Below are 14,272 nucleotides of genomic sequence, written 5' to 3' on the forward strand. Positions count from 1 at the left end.
AACATACCTTTTACCACCAAGACTTTCAGTCTGCATAGGTCCCATCAGATCTATGTGTAATAGTTCAAGTGCTCTAGATGTAACCGGATGTTGGAGCCTCGGATGTGCCACCATGGTTTGCTTGCCTATTTGGCACTCACCACATATAGTTCCTTCCTCAATCTTGAGCTTTGGATTCCCCCTGATTGCTTCTTCTGCTATGACCTTCTTCAAACCTCTCAGATGTAAGTGACCAATTTCTTGATGCCACGGCTTCACTTTATCCTCTTTGCTTAAGAGACAAGTGGACAAGTGGTTTTCTTCTTCAGAGACCCATAAGTAGCAGTTGTCCTTTGACATCACACCCTTCATCAAGAGTCTTCCTTCTTCATTTGTAACAAGACATTCTGACTTTGTGAAGTTTACTTTCATGCCTTGATCACACAACTGGCTAATGCTGATTAGATTAGTTGTAAGGCCTTTCACCAATAGAACATTATCTAGATTTGGCAATCCATTGTTGATTAGATTCCCAATTCCTTTTATCTCTCCCTTAGCTCCATCACCAAAGCTTACATAACTTGTGGCATAGGATTTTAAGTTGGCAAGATATCCTTCCACTCCAGTCATGTGTCTTGAACATCTACTGTCAAAGTACCAATCTTGTCTAGATGATGCTCGTAGTGATGTGTGAGCTATCAGACATACATCATTCTCCTTTTCTTTCGACTCTTTCTTAGTCTTCACATTTTCTGGCTTTGGTGCAGGTGACCGAAAATTTTGTTGGGTAACCATACAATTTATAGCAATAAGGCCTTATGTGCCCTTTCCTACCACAATAGTAACATCTTCAGTTCCTTCTCCTAGATTTAGGTCTTGACCAGTTATTTTGATGTGGAGGAGGATGTTGAGGCATCGATCCAGTCTGTGCAGGAGGCTTAGGTTTGGGGTTTAACCAAGTGTCGGTTCCCTGGTGTGTGGGAGGATGTGGTGGTAAAAAGCCAGCACTGACAGGAAAAGTCTTCTCAATGGGAGTACTGATTGTAGCTTTGTTGTATCCCATTTGTTGATCAACAATCTCATAGTCAAAGCCAATTGGTTTCTTTCCTGCACTTTGTTTCAATAGCATTGCTTGGAATTTTTCTTCTCCTGATCTATAAACTCTGACTTGTCTTCTAGCATGCTCCAAGTCGACATTTAGTTTTTCAATCTCTTTGTTGAGAGCATCAATTTTTGCAAGATAGTCATTCTTCTCAGCCTGTAGTTGACAATTAACCTTCTTTTGTCTTTCCAATGCCTTGCAAACTTCATTACTCCTGATGAAAAGATCCTTATAGGTGGCAACCAGTTCTTCATAGGATGTTTCATCACATGATTCAGCATCAGACTCACACACACCTATCAGCGCATTGACATGTTTTGCTGATCCACTTTCAGTTTCCTCCTCTGAGTCATCCTCATCTGACCAAGTGATAGCAAGACTTTTCTTTTGTCTCTTCAGAAAGGTAGGACATTCAGCTTTGATGTGTCCATATCCTTCACATTCATGACACTGGACCCCTTCTGACTGACTGGTTTTCTCATCACTTCTAGCCCTTCTTTGATCATTGGTCTGTTTGTTGATGTCGAGCTTGATGCTTGGCACATTGAACTTAGACTTTTTGTCCATTCTTTTCATGATTCTGTTGAATTGTCTTCCTAGCAAGACCATTGCTTCTGACAAACTTTCATCACTCTCCAAATCTGATTCTTCATCTTCTCCAGTGTTGGAGGCAAAGGCTAAACTTTTATTTTTCTTTTCTTTTCTTTGATTCATGCCTAACTCATAGGTTTGAAGAGATCCTATTAGCTCATCTACTTGGATAGTTGTTAGGTCCTGAGACTCTTCTATTGCTGTTACCTTCATGTCAAACCTCTTAGGAAGAGATCTGAGAATTTTGCTTACAAGCTTCTCATCAGATATGGGTTCTCCTAACGCATCAAATGAGTTTGTAAATTCTAGAATATTCATGTGAAAATCATGAATGGTCCCTTCTTCCTTCATACACAGGTTTTCAAAGTTTGTACGAAGCATCTGAAGTTTAGACAATTTTACCTTGCTTGTTCCTTCATGTGCTTTCCTTAGTATTTCCCATGCATTCTTTGCTACAGTGCATCGTTTGACAAGTCTGAACATGTTGATGTCCACTCCATTGAAGATGGCATTTAGAGCTTTTGAGTTACCAAGAGCTAGTTCATCCTCATCCTTTGAGTAGTCCTTTACTGCCTTAACCTCAGTTGTCTTGTTCCCGTCTTTGTCAAGAATAACTGGAGCCTCCCAGCCATTTACAATAGCTTTCCATGTTCTACTGTCAATGGATTTTAAGAAAGCCATCATCCGAGCTTTCCAATAGTCATAGTTCTCAGGCCCTATCAGTAGGGGCGGTCTGGAAACTGTTCCTCCTTCCTTGTCCATTTCACCAGAAAGTATTTTCCCTGGAGCTCACCCTAAATCATGAACAGGGTGCCTGCTCTGATGCCAATTGAAATTCTGGCACACTAGTAACACGATGTTGAACACAATGCTCCAACACTGTATGTTTGATCCGATGATCCAACACTGTGTTTAACACTGAACTAGACGAACAATAAGGAAATATAAAATGCACGAAACAGAATAACACAGTTATTTGTTAACCCAGTTCAGCATAACAGCCTACTCTGGGGGATACCAATCCAGGAGTGAATCCACTATGATAGTATTAGTTCAAAGCCCTCAATAAACGCCCCGTTTATGACTTCTCACCTAATGATACACCTAAAAAGATGCTATTTATTTAGTTAATTCACTATTATATTTTATATGTTTTTATTTCGATTCCGAAGTTTTACTATATAAATAGTTACTTATTTCTCATATTTTAAATAAACAGATAAAAAGTGTACGAGTTGAAGAAATGAGTGAAAACGGACCGAAAAGGAGCAAAAATGAACAAAAGGGCCACACATGTGCAGCCAATTGAGCCACACATGTGCAGCCCACACAAAACAAACACGCAAGTCCACAAAAGCAAAGAAGTGCCGCTCGCCAGCTAGATACAAATGGCAACCGCCAGCTTTTAATCATGGTCATTCCCTCTTAATCAAATCGTGTGGCTCTCGCCACACCATTCTAAGTCCCACATCGGCCAAACCATTCCTCCCCCCACTTGTATTTTAGTATAAATATGTGTACTTTCTTACACTTTAGACAGACACCAACTTATAACAGTTGAGGAAGAGAATTGAGACTAAAATTTAATTCTTGGTTTCTTCTCTTAGTTTAATATTTTTATTTCCTGCTGTTGCGCTGTCGGTATCCGTACTCAAGATTTCTTTTATTAATTCAGGTTCTTTATTTTATTTTCTTTTCTTTATTTTTATGCTTATTTTATTTATTTTATTTTTCTGTTTTTATTTAATGTCTTTATTTTTAGTTATGTCTAGCTAAATTTAGCGTTGCTAGGATGTGTAGTTAGTAGCTAATAGGGGTTCGGTAGTTAATTCGTGCTTAATAGTTTTCAACCACCAGTTTTAAATAAATACGTTTTCAAATAATTCGTCACGAGAGTGAGGATTGTTTTAAAGGCAATAAACCAACATTGACGAGAGTTGAGGTTTAGGGCCAGATAGTTAAAACTGACCGTTAGTTCTAAAGTCCGCGAGAGCTATTTAGGATTGATGAGTTTTATATTGGTTTTCAAAGGTACTTATATAGGTAAGTGAGCGCGTGAGAGCTGAGCATTTATTTTATCTAAGTATAACGCTAGTCAAGATTTGCGAGAGCTGAGATTAGTGTTTTTAAATCAAATATAATTCTTGAAAACTGACAACTGTTTTATTTTCTTAAGCAGTTTTTAATTAAACGTTGATTATAATTCGTCACGAGAGTGAGGATTAATTAAAGTAAAAATCAATAGAGCGAGAGCGTGAGATTTCTACTAGATAGTAAAAACTGAACATTAACTCTGATTCGCAACGAGAGTTGGGATTAGAGTTAATTAAATTATATTGTTTTTCAAAGAGTATTTTATTAGCGGGTGTGAGGACGAGAGTTAAGCACCACCTTTATAATTTATAATACTAGTCAAGATTTGCGAGAGCTGAGATTGGTATTTTTAAATCAATATAGTTTCGAAAATTTAACAGTTTGTCTAGCGCGAATTAAGCATTGAACCCTCTGAAGCAACTAATAGCACGTCCTAGCAATATTTTATTTACATATAAAAAAATCTAAAAAATATTTATTTTTCTTATTTTAATTATTCAATTAATCAAAATCCTTTAAATCATTAGCCTTAGATTTACAAAGCAACACTAGATAACGGTAGGTCGATTATTGGTCCTTTGGGTTCGATATCTTTTAAAACTACACGACACGACTGTATACTTGCAGTCATGTTATCGTCTGATCAAGTTTTTGGCGCCGTTGCCGGGGACCAATTTAGTCGATATCGTAACTCCAGTGTTACACCGTAGAGACTAAGGCAATTTTATTTTTATTTTACCCCGATTAGTTCATTTGTTGCATGCCAAGCACTCGCTCTAGAGGCGAAAGATTGGTGCAACTAGTTAGCGAACCCGAACGTCTTTTAAGACGTAGAAATTTAGAAAATCAATTAGAGATTCCTCTTCCTGATTTAGTTATGGCTGAAGCCCCACAAGAACGACCACTAAGGTCCTACGCTATTCCTTCGCAAGAAGAACCGCACAATAGCATCGCTGCCTCCGCTATTGAAGCAAATAACTTTGAGCTTAAACCTTCATTGTTGTCGGCCGTACAACAAAACCAATTCTCCGGAAACCCCACGGACGACCCCAATTTACATTTGTCCATATTCTTGCAATACGCAGATACCGTTAAGGCAAATGGTGTCAGTCCCGATGCTATAAGACTTCGTTTATTCCCTTTCTCGTTAAGAGATAGAGCTAGAGCTTGGCTCCAATCCTTACCATCTAACTCAGTCACCTCATGGGATGAGTTAAAGAAAGTCTTTTTAGCCAGATATTTCCCACCCAGCAAAACTGCTATGTTAAGATCGCAAATTAATGGATTTAAACAAAAAGACAACGAGTCTCTTTTCGAAGCATGGGAAAGATACAAAGACATGATTAGGCTATGCCCATATCATGGACTCGAAAATTGGCTAATTATCCACACCTTTTACAATGGTCTCTTGTATAATACAAGAATGACAATAGACGCCGCAGCTGGTGGCGCACTTATGGATAAACCATACAACCAAGCCTATCAGCTTATCGAGAGCATGGCTCAGAACCATTATCAGTGGGGAAACGAGAGAACAACCGTAGAGAAACCTCAAATGAAAGGCGGTATGTACGAAGTAAACGAGCTTGACCTTGTTAAGGCCAAACTTGAAGCTCTAACTCAAAAGATGGAGAGTATGACCACAACACCTTTAGCCACCGTGGCTGCAACAATTTCAAACTGCGAACTATGTGGAATTCAAGGGCACACTATCGCTGAATGTCAACTCTTGACGGAAGTCCACCCAGACCAAGTGAACTATACTCAAGGAAACCTTTACAACCAAGGTCTGAGGAACCATCCATACCTTTCGTAAAAAAGTAACAACGCTCTATATGCACCTGGCCAAGCACCTACTCCTTCGCCACCAGGATTCCAAAAACCTGCTCAAAATGCTCCTATGAAGTCAAACCTTGAATTGATGATGGAGAACTTCATAGCCCTACAAACTCAAACTAACAAGGAATTCCTAAATCAAAACATACACACTAATGAGCAAATTAAGCAATTAACAAGCAGGCTAGATGTCTTGACCACTCACAATAAGATGTTAGAAACACAAATCGCACAAGTGGCACAACAACAAGCATCTACCTCTGCTCCTGCAGGCATATTTCCTGGCCAGCCTCAGCCAAACCCTAGGGGACATGTGAATGCTGTTATATTACGAAGTGGGACACAATATGATGGACCAGCTGATCCTAGAACTAAAAATCCTGCCATGCAACCCAATTCCGATAAGACAACCGAGAAGGAGAGTGAACCAAAAGAAAAGGAGGATAGTGGAGAGGAAACCAAAGAGAAAGAGAAACCTTACGTTCCTCCCCCACCATATAAACCACCCATCCCGTATCCTCAAAGATTAGTACAATCCAAAAACGTAGGGCAGTTTAAGAAATTTGTAGAGCTTCTACAAAATCTAAACATCACAATACCTTTTACGGAAGCTATCACACAAATGCCCTCGTACGCTAAGTTTCTTAAAGATATCTTGACTAATAAGAAAAAGATCAAGGATGATGAGACTGTCATGCTCACTGCCGAGTGTAGCGCCATATTACAAAACGAAATGCCCCCTAAGTTAAAAGACCCAGGAAGTTTCTCCATACCCTGTGTCATTGGAAAGTACGTAATAGATAGAGCCCTATGTGATCTAGGAGCCAGTATCAGTTTAATGCCCGTAGCCTTATGTGAAAAACTGAAAATGGGAGAATTAAGACCAACAAAAATGTCCGTACAATTTGCTGACCGTTCTGTCAAATACCCTCTAGGTATTTTAGAAAATGTGCCCGTACGTGTAGGACAATTCTTTATCCCAATCGATTTCATAGTTATGGACATAAGGGAAGATTCCAATACACCTATCCTTTTAGGAAGGCCATTCTTAGCAACTGTCGGTGCCATAATAGATGTGAAAAAAGGAAAGCTCACCTTTGAAGTAGGTGCAGAAAAAGTTGAATTTATCTTAACACAATTCATGAACGCATCGGCCATTGAAGATAGTTGCTATATGTTAGACGTCGTCAAAGAATGTAGAAAAGAGATGGAGAAAGATAAAACCAAAAATTCTGAAATTCTAAAAACTCTCATCCCTCCGACTCATAAAAATGGTAATGACGACCTAGCTAAATGTTTAAAGAAAAGCTCTTGCTATAGACTCGACATAGCTCAAACAAATGTCGATAACACACCCTTTAAACGAGTACCTCCCGACATACTAAAAGCCCACCCAGAAAGTAATATCTTCCAAAATAAAACATCTCAGTTTGCCTCCAAGAAAAAGAAAAGAAAAAGGAAAACACCTATGAGATGGTTTGACATGTTCAAATGGAGACCTAAGGATATTGGGCATAATTTTAAGAACGTGAGTTTGGAAGAGGCACCATACTAATCTAAAGGGTTAAGAAGTCGAGCTAACCGACGTTAAACAAAGCGCTGCATGGGAGGCAACCCATGAGTTTTCTTTAATTCTTGTTTAATTTTTGCTTTCTTTTATTTTTGATTTTTTTTTTTTTATGACTATCTCTGATGATCCTGTGACTAATAGAGCTCCCACGCACATTTCTCCAAATGTTGCTGCTGGTGGGGGCGCAAGCATTGTTCCACCTGCACACACTACACATTTTTCTAACACTTTTGCAGGTAGTTCCTCCTCATCAAGGTGAAGCACCATCGATGATGTACTCCATGAGATACGCGCCCAAAATGAATTAAATCAAGAGCGCGATGGATTATTTTATGCCATGCACCAACAACAAGAGGAGATGATGGAACAAATGCATTCATGCAAGCCCAGCAAAAACCAAATTCTTCAAAACCAACACGAGATGCAGGGCTATTATCATAGATGGGAGAGCTCAGAAGAGCACCGTCAACAACAGCTCGACAATGTCATACAAGAGCTAGGCGGTTTGAGGCTTCAGTTCAACAATTTCCAAAATTATCAACAGCCTCCCCCATGATCTACCACAGGTTTTACGCTCCAATTCTACTCTTGAGTCGCAACAGTGAGGACACTGTTGGATTTAAGCTTAGGGGAGTATTCTACTATCTCTATTTACTTTTAATTTTTAGTTATTTGAATTTTTTTTCCTTTCGCATAATAATAAAAAAATTAAATTTATAGTATCTTCTTTGGTTTTCCTAAATTTTTCCTTTTCTTGAGCCAAATTAAATTTTTTTCCAAAGACTTAGGATAATAGCTCACTTAGAAAGTATATAGGTTAAGAAAGGACGAGAGGGTAAGTTAAGGAAATTAGGGAATTTTACAACAAAATCGGTATTTTTCCAACACCCAGAAGTCTCCCTAGTATAGATATCAATTTGAATAACCATTGTGCCAAAATCTCCTGATTTAAATTTGTGGAATCCTTTAGTAGTTTATCTATCCAGTCGGACACCATCTATAAAGTCACACATTAAGTAGGTTTGTCGATGAATATAAGCGAATCATCTAAGCAAATTTTTAAGGTCATACTGTGGTAATACGGTTAAACCTTAAAGAAAAAAATATAAGGTCATACTGTGGTAATACGGTTAAACCTTGGAAAAAATATTTATATGATTGCTAATACAAAAATTTGTATCATCAAAATTTGTATCATCAAAATTTGTATCATCAAGCTAATTGCGAGTTGAAAAAGATGAATAAAGACGCTAACCGGCTTTCTTACCATGTGTGTGACATAGATAAAGGGTCTTAATGTGACTGTCTAGAATGAAAAAGGATGAAACAAAGGAGAAGATTTAGATTTTAGTACAACGGCATGATCCAAATTCGATATGTATAAGAGGGAGAACTTTGTGTGTCGTTGAAATACCCTTCTTGATTGTATAAGAACCTAACTAATTAATCTTAGCCAATCTGAATTTCTGACCACGTATGAGTACTTGTGATGTTATTTTTCTCTAAGTCTGTGTGTGTGAGTTGCTTCGCACTTCAAATGTTTTCTATATGCAAGCTAAATTGCTTGAGGACAAGCAATGGTTCAAGTTTAGGGGAGTTTGATACACCTAAAAAGATGCTATTTATTTAGTTAATTCACTATTATATTTTATATGTTTTTATTTCGATTCCGAAGTTTTACTATATAAATAGTTACTTATTTCTCATATTTTAAATAAACAGATAAAAAGTGTACGAGTTGAAGAAAGAAGTGAAAACGGACCAAAAAGGAGCAAAAATGGACAAAAGGGCCACACATGTGCAGCCAATTGAGCCACACATGTGCAGCCCACACAAAACAAACACGCAAGTCCACAAAAGCAAAGAAGTGCCGCTCGCCAGCTAGATACAAATGGCAACCGCCAGCTTTTAATCATGGCCATTCCCTCTTAATCAAATCGTGTGGCTCTCGCCACACCATTCTAAGTCCCACATCGGCCAAACCATTCCTCCCCCCACTTGTATTTTAGTGTCATTTCTTACACTTTAGACAGACACCAACTTATAACTGTTGAGGAAGAGAATTGAGACTAAAATTTAATTCTTGGTTTCTTCTCTTAGTTTAATATTTTTATTTCCTGCTGTTGCGCTGTCGGTATCCGTACTCAAGATTTCTTTTATTAATTCAGGTTCTTTATTTTCTTTTCTTTATTTTTATGCTTATTTTATTTATTTTATTTTTCTGTTTTTATTTAATGTCTTTATTTTTATTTATTTATTTTATGTCTTTATTTTTAGTTATGTCTAGCTAAATTTAGCGTTGCTAGGATGTGTAGTTAGTAGCTAATAGGGGTTCGATAGTTAATTCGTGCTTAATAGTTTTCAACCACCAGTTTTAAATAAATACGTTTTCAAATAATTCGTCACGAGAGTGAGGATTGTTTTAAAGGCAATAAACCAACATTGACGAGAGTTGAGGTTTAGGGCCAGATAGTTAAAACTGACCGTTAGTTCTAAAGTCCGCGAGAGCTATTTAGGATTGATGAGTTTTATATTGGTTTTCAAAGGTACTTATATAGGTAAGTGAGCGCGTGAGAGCTGAGCATTTATTTTATCTAAGTATAACGCTAGTCAAGATTTGCGAGAGATGAGATTAGTGTTTTTAAATCAAATATAATTCTTGAAAACTGACAACTGTTTTATTTTCTTAAGCAGTTTTTAATTAAACGTTGATTATAATTCGTCACGAGAGTGAGGATTAATTAAAGTAAAAATCAATAGAGCGAGAGCGTGAGATTTCTACTAGATAGTAAAAACTGAACATTAACTCTGATTCGCAACGAGAGTTGGGATTAGAGTTAATTAAATTATATTGTTTTTCAAAGAGTATTTTATTAGCGGGTGTGAGGACGAGAGTTAAGCACCACCTTTATAATTTATAATACTAGTCAAGATTTGCGAGAGCTGAGATTGGTATTTTTAAATCAATATAGTTTCGAAAATTTAACAGTTTGTCTAGCGCGAATTAAGCATTGAACCCTCTGAAGCAACTAATAGCACGTCCTAGCAATATTTTATTTACATATAAAAAAATCTAAAAAATATTTATTTTTCTTATTTTAATTATTCAATTAATCAAAATCCTTTAAATCATTAGCCTTAGATTTACAAAGCAACACTAGATAACGGTAGGTCGATTATTGGTCCTTTGGGTTCGATATCTTTTAAAACTACACGACACGACTGTATACTTGCAGTCACGTTGTCGTCCGATCACCTAATCACCACCCGTGCTATATTCTACCTAAGTCACACCTAGGTATGAGAACCTCCGCTCAACTCCTCTTAATCACAGCCACTGTGATCGTACACATTACAGTTTACAGATGAAGACACACTTCTTAAAACATCCACCAATTCCGTACTTCAAAGCTTTGGAATGGTTCATACACACTATCTCCTTGCTTAGAAGCTCCGGAGATATTACAACACAGTAACACACAGTCCTTAATCTTGCATCAAGGTAATACAAGAAGAGGGAACACAATTAACAATACTAAAACCCTAAACACACGCTTTGTAAAACTCAATTTCGGCTTCAGTAAGTTGCACAAGGGTTCAATCTTCATTTATATAGCACGAGCTAGGTCTTGAATTGGGCTTCAAAAACGCAGCAGGTCCAGAAATTACTTCAAGGAATATTCTTGCATCAAATGTTTTGTTTCCTAAAATAGTTGATTTGTTGAGAAACAAAACTAGGTCATGGCCGCCTTCTAGAACATCAGAAAAGGCGCTACTTAGTGCACAATACTTCAGCTCAAAGCAACCTTGTAGAAGAAAAATATATTTTCCACAAATATATTTTCACCAAATATTTATTCCTTCCATAAATATATTTATTGTCCAAAAATATATTTTCAGTAGCAATCTCCTTGAATATATTTTCAATAATAATCTCCTTGAACCATAAAGATTTATTTTTATTTGAAATAAATCTTTTATATTTTCTACAACAATCTTCACAAAATATATTTTAGAATCAAATCTTTTATGACAATCTCGAGGAACAAATAACACATAAACCGCTTTCTGAAGATTCTGGAAACACCTGTGTGTTGGCACATAAATTAAAAGGCGTGGATTAATTCTTCAATCAAATCTTTCAAAGATCTTACGCAAAAATATATCATTCGCGAAAACAGAACGCACTGGATGTGGTATCCAATGTTGAAGCATGAATGTTGTATCCAATGTTGAAGCATTCTATCCAACATCTTGCTTGAATATTTGTTTTAGCAAAATGAGGCCAACATAAAACACCAACAATGCCTTTTTATATTCATAAACTGTTGTGCTAATTTTTTTTGTATTGGATTGTTAATTTGTAAAGTTTGTATATATTTTTGTGAATCAACGTTGTTATTTTTTTTTTTTAGAAAATCAACGTTGTTACTTACTTTGTACTCGTATCATATTAGTTAGTATTTATATGCACTATTATATTTTTTAAAATATCATCAAGTTTGTTACGTTATAACCTATAATACAAGAATTATTTTTTTTGTACAATATTAGTATTAGCAAAAGATCTTTATACTTATAAATAAATATTACTTTTTTTTTGTACAATATTACTATATTAGTATTAGTACAAGGTTTTTTTGTTAATACTGTAATTATAAAAAAAATCTTTTAAATATATTTATAGATAATTTAAACTTATAAATATTATTTTTGGGTTAGAGCAATCATAAAAATTGAGAAAATATTGTGGATATATAGGTTAATTTGCACTGAGTAGCTATAAAACTGTCGGACTACGTGAAAATTACAAGGATAAAAAAGTAAATTAGTTTTAAAATTTCTCCCCTCCCCCTCTTGAACCAAACATATATCTAATTAAAATTCTTCACCTCCCCTCCCTTTCCTTCTTTTGAACCAAACATGTGTAACTATAAATTTCACCTCCCCTCCCCTCACCTTCTTTCCCTTCATTAAAATACCTCCCCTCCCTCTATGTTGAACCAAACAGACCCTAAGAGAGATAGAGAGAGATGGAGAGGAGAGTCATTCAGAGGATCCAATCACCATCAACACCATCCCTCACCACCGCATCATCCACACGATTCCTTCCACGCCACCATGGTCATCAACACCATCCCTCACCACCAGTATCATTATCCACCCACCATCTCATGAAAAAGAAAATACCATCTCACATTAAAAATAAAAATAAAAATCAAACTAATTTCATCAAATTCAGTTTTATTCAAATCTGGATTTTTTCAAGATTCAGTGACTGGTAAAAACTAAAATACTACTATTCGTCTCTTTTCTTACTCTATCGCAATGTATCAAAATTCAGATCTCGTTACACTGAGTTTCACTTAAAGGCTAGTTTTTCTTTTATCAATTTCTAACCTCTGGTTGATTCTAAGTGCAAATTTTGTAACATAAATTCTGAATTAATTCCACAAATAATCCATCGTCGTTACATGACAGACACGATAATCCAAGCCGACATCGACGCCGTTATCGTGGGTGCTTGTTCTGCTGGTCACTCTTGCGCCGGTGGTAATTGAAGATCAAATGGATGCGAGCAGATAAAGTGGTTTTGAGAAAATCTGGATTTTGTTAACACAGAAAAGTAAAAGTTTGAAATGGAAGGGAAAATGCAGTGTGTTTCTGCGTATTATTCACTGAATAATTAAAGGCCAAGTTTATAGACTTAGCACTACAACTGCCTAGCTAATAAATAGGAAACTAATCCACACACTAACAACATATCCTAAATGTGTGCAAGAGAATAGCAACAAAATAAAGAAACAAACTAACAGATACTAATAATCTAAATTCAAATTAACATGGACTTATTCAACAATCTCTCCCTTAAACTGTATGCTCTTTGCAACAGTTTATCTCTGACTCATCAATCATTCTAGAGCACTTAGCAAATGTTAGAATTCATCAACTTTAAGTGGCTTTGTCATGATGTCTGCCAACTGATCTCTTGTACTACAATAATTCAGCTCAATAACACCATCATTGCACAAATTTCTCAAAAAATGAAACCTGACATCTATATGTTTACTTCTTCCATGCAAAACTGGATTTTTGGATAATTTAATTGTAGAAACATTATCACAAAACACCATAGTAGCTCCTTCTTGACAGTGACTCAGATGCTCCAAAATTCTTCTCAACCAAACACATTGACATGCACATAATGCAACTGCTATAAACTCCGCTTCTGTTGTGGATAAGCTAACCACAAGTTGTTTCTTTGACACCCAAGAAATCACAGCACCTCCCAACAAGAAAGCATAACCGGAAGTGCTCTTCCTATCATTAATATCTCCTGCATAATCACTGTCGGTATAAGCTATTAACTCTTCATTTCCTCCAGCCTTGTAGAAAATTCCCAGGTTTTGAGTGCCTTGTAAATATCTCAAAATCCGCTTTGCTGCCGCGAAATGACTCTCCTTTGGATCCTCCATAAAGCGACTTATCAAACTGACAGAATATGCAATATCCGGTCTTGTAGCTGTAAGTTACATAAGACTTCCCACAAGCTGCTTAAATAGAGTGTTATCAACCTTCACTCCTTTTTCTTCTTTTACTAACCTGCTGCCTGGAACTATAGGATTCTTCACTGGATTACAATCAGACATGTCAAAATTGTTTAGCATATCCTTAATATACTTCTTTTGCCCAATAAAAATACCATTGCAGCCTTGCAAAACTTCAATGCCCAGAAAATATCTCATCTTGCCTAAGTCGGTCATTGCAAATTCTTTCATCATCATAGTTTTAAACTCTTGAAACATCAGCTTATCATTACCCGTATATATAAGATCATCTACATAAACACAAACAATTAAAATTTCACCTTTCTCTTTCTTTTTCACAAACAAAGTGTGTTCATGTGGACATTTCAAAAAATCATTTGCTGCAAGATAAGACTCCAACTTGTTGTACCAGGCTCTAGGAGCCTGCTTAAGGCCATATAATGCCTTCTTAAGCTTGTATACTTGATGCTCACGTCCTTGAAATACATAACTTGGTGGCTGCTCTAGGTAGACATTTTCATTAATTGCTCCATGTAAGAAAGCTGATTTAAT

The 14,272-nt window shown here is 36.4% G+C and overlaps 1 pseudogene; it reads right to left on the reverse strand.

The window, feature by feature from the left end:
* Positions 1 to 5,034: 5,034 nt before the first annotated feature.
* LOC123893318 lies at positions 5,035 to 5,134 on the reverse strand (annotated as a pseudogene).
* Positions 5,135 to 14,272: the final 9,138 nt, after the last annotated feature.

The sequence above is a fragment of the Trifolium pratense genome, linkage group LG6 (genome assembly GCF_020283565.1).
Source record: "Trifolium pratense cultivar HEN17-A07 linkage group LG6, ARS_RC_1.1, whole genome shotgun sequence".
Classification (NCBI taxonomy): Eukaryota; Viridiplantae; Streptophyta; class Magnoliopsida; order Fabales; family Fabaceae; genus Trifolium; species Trifolium pratense.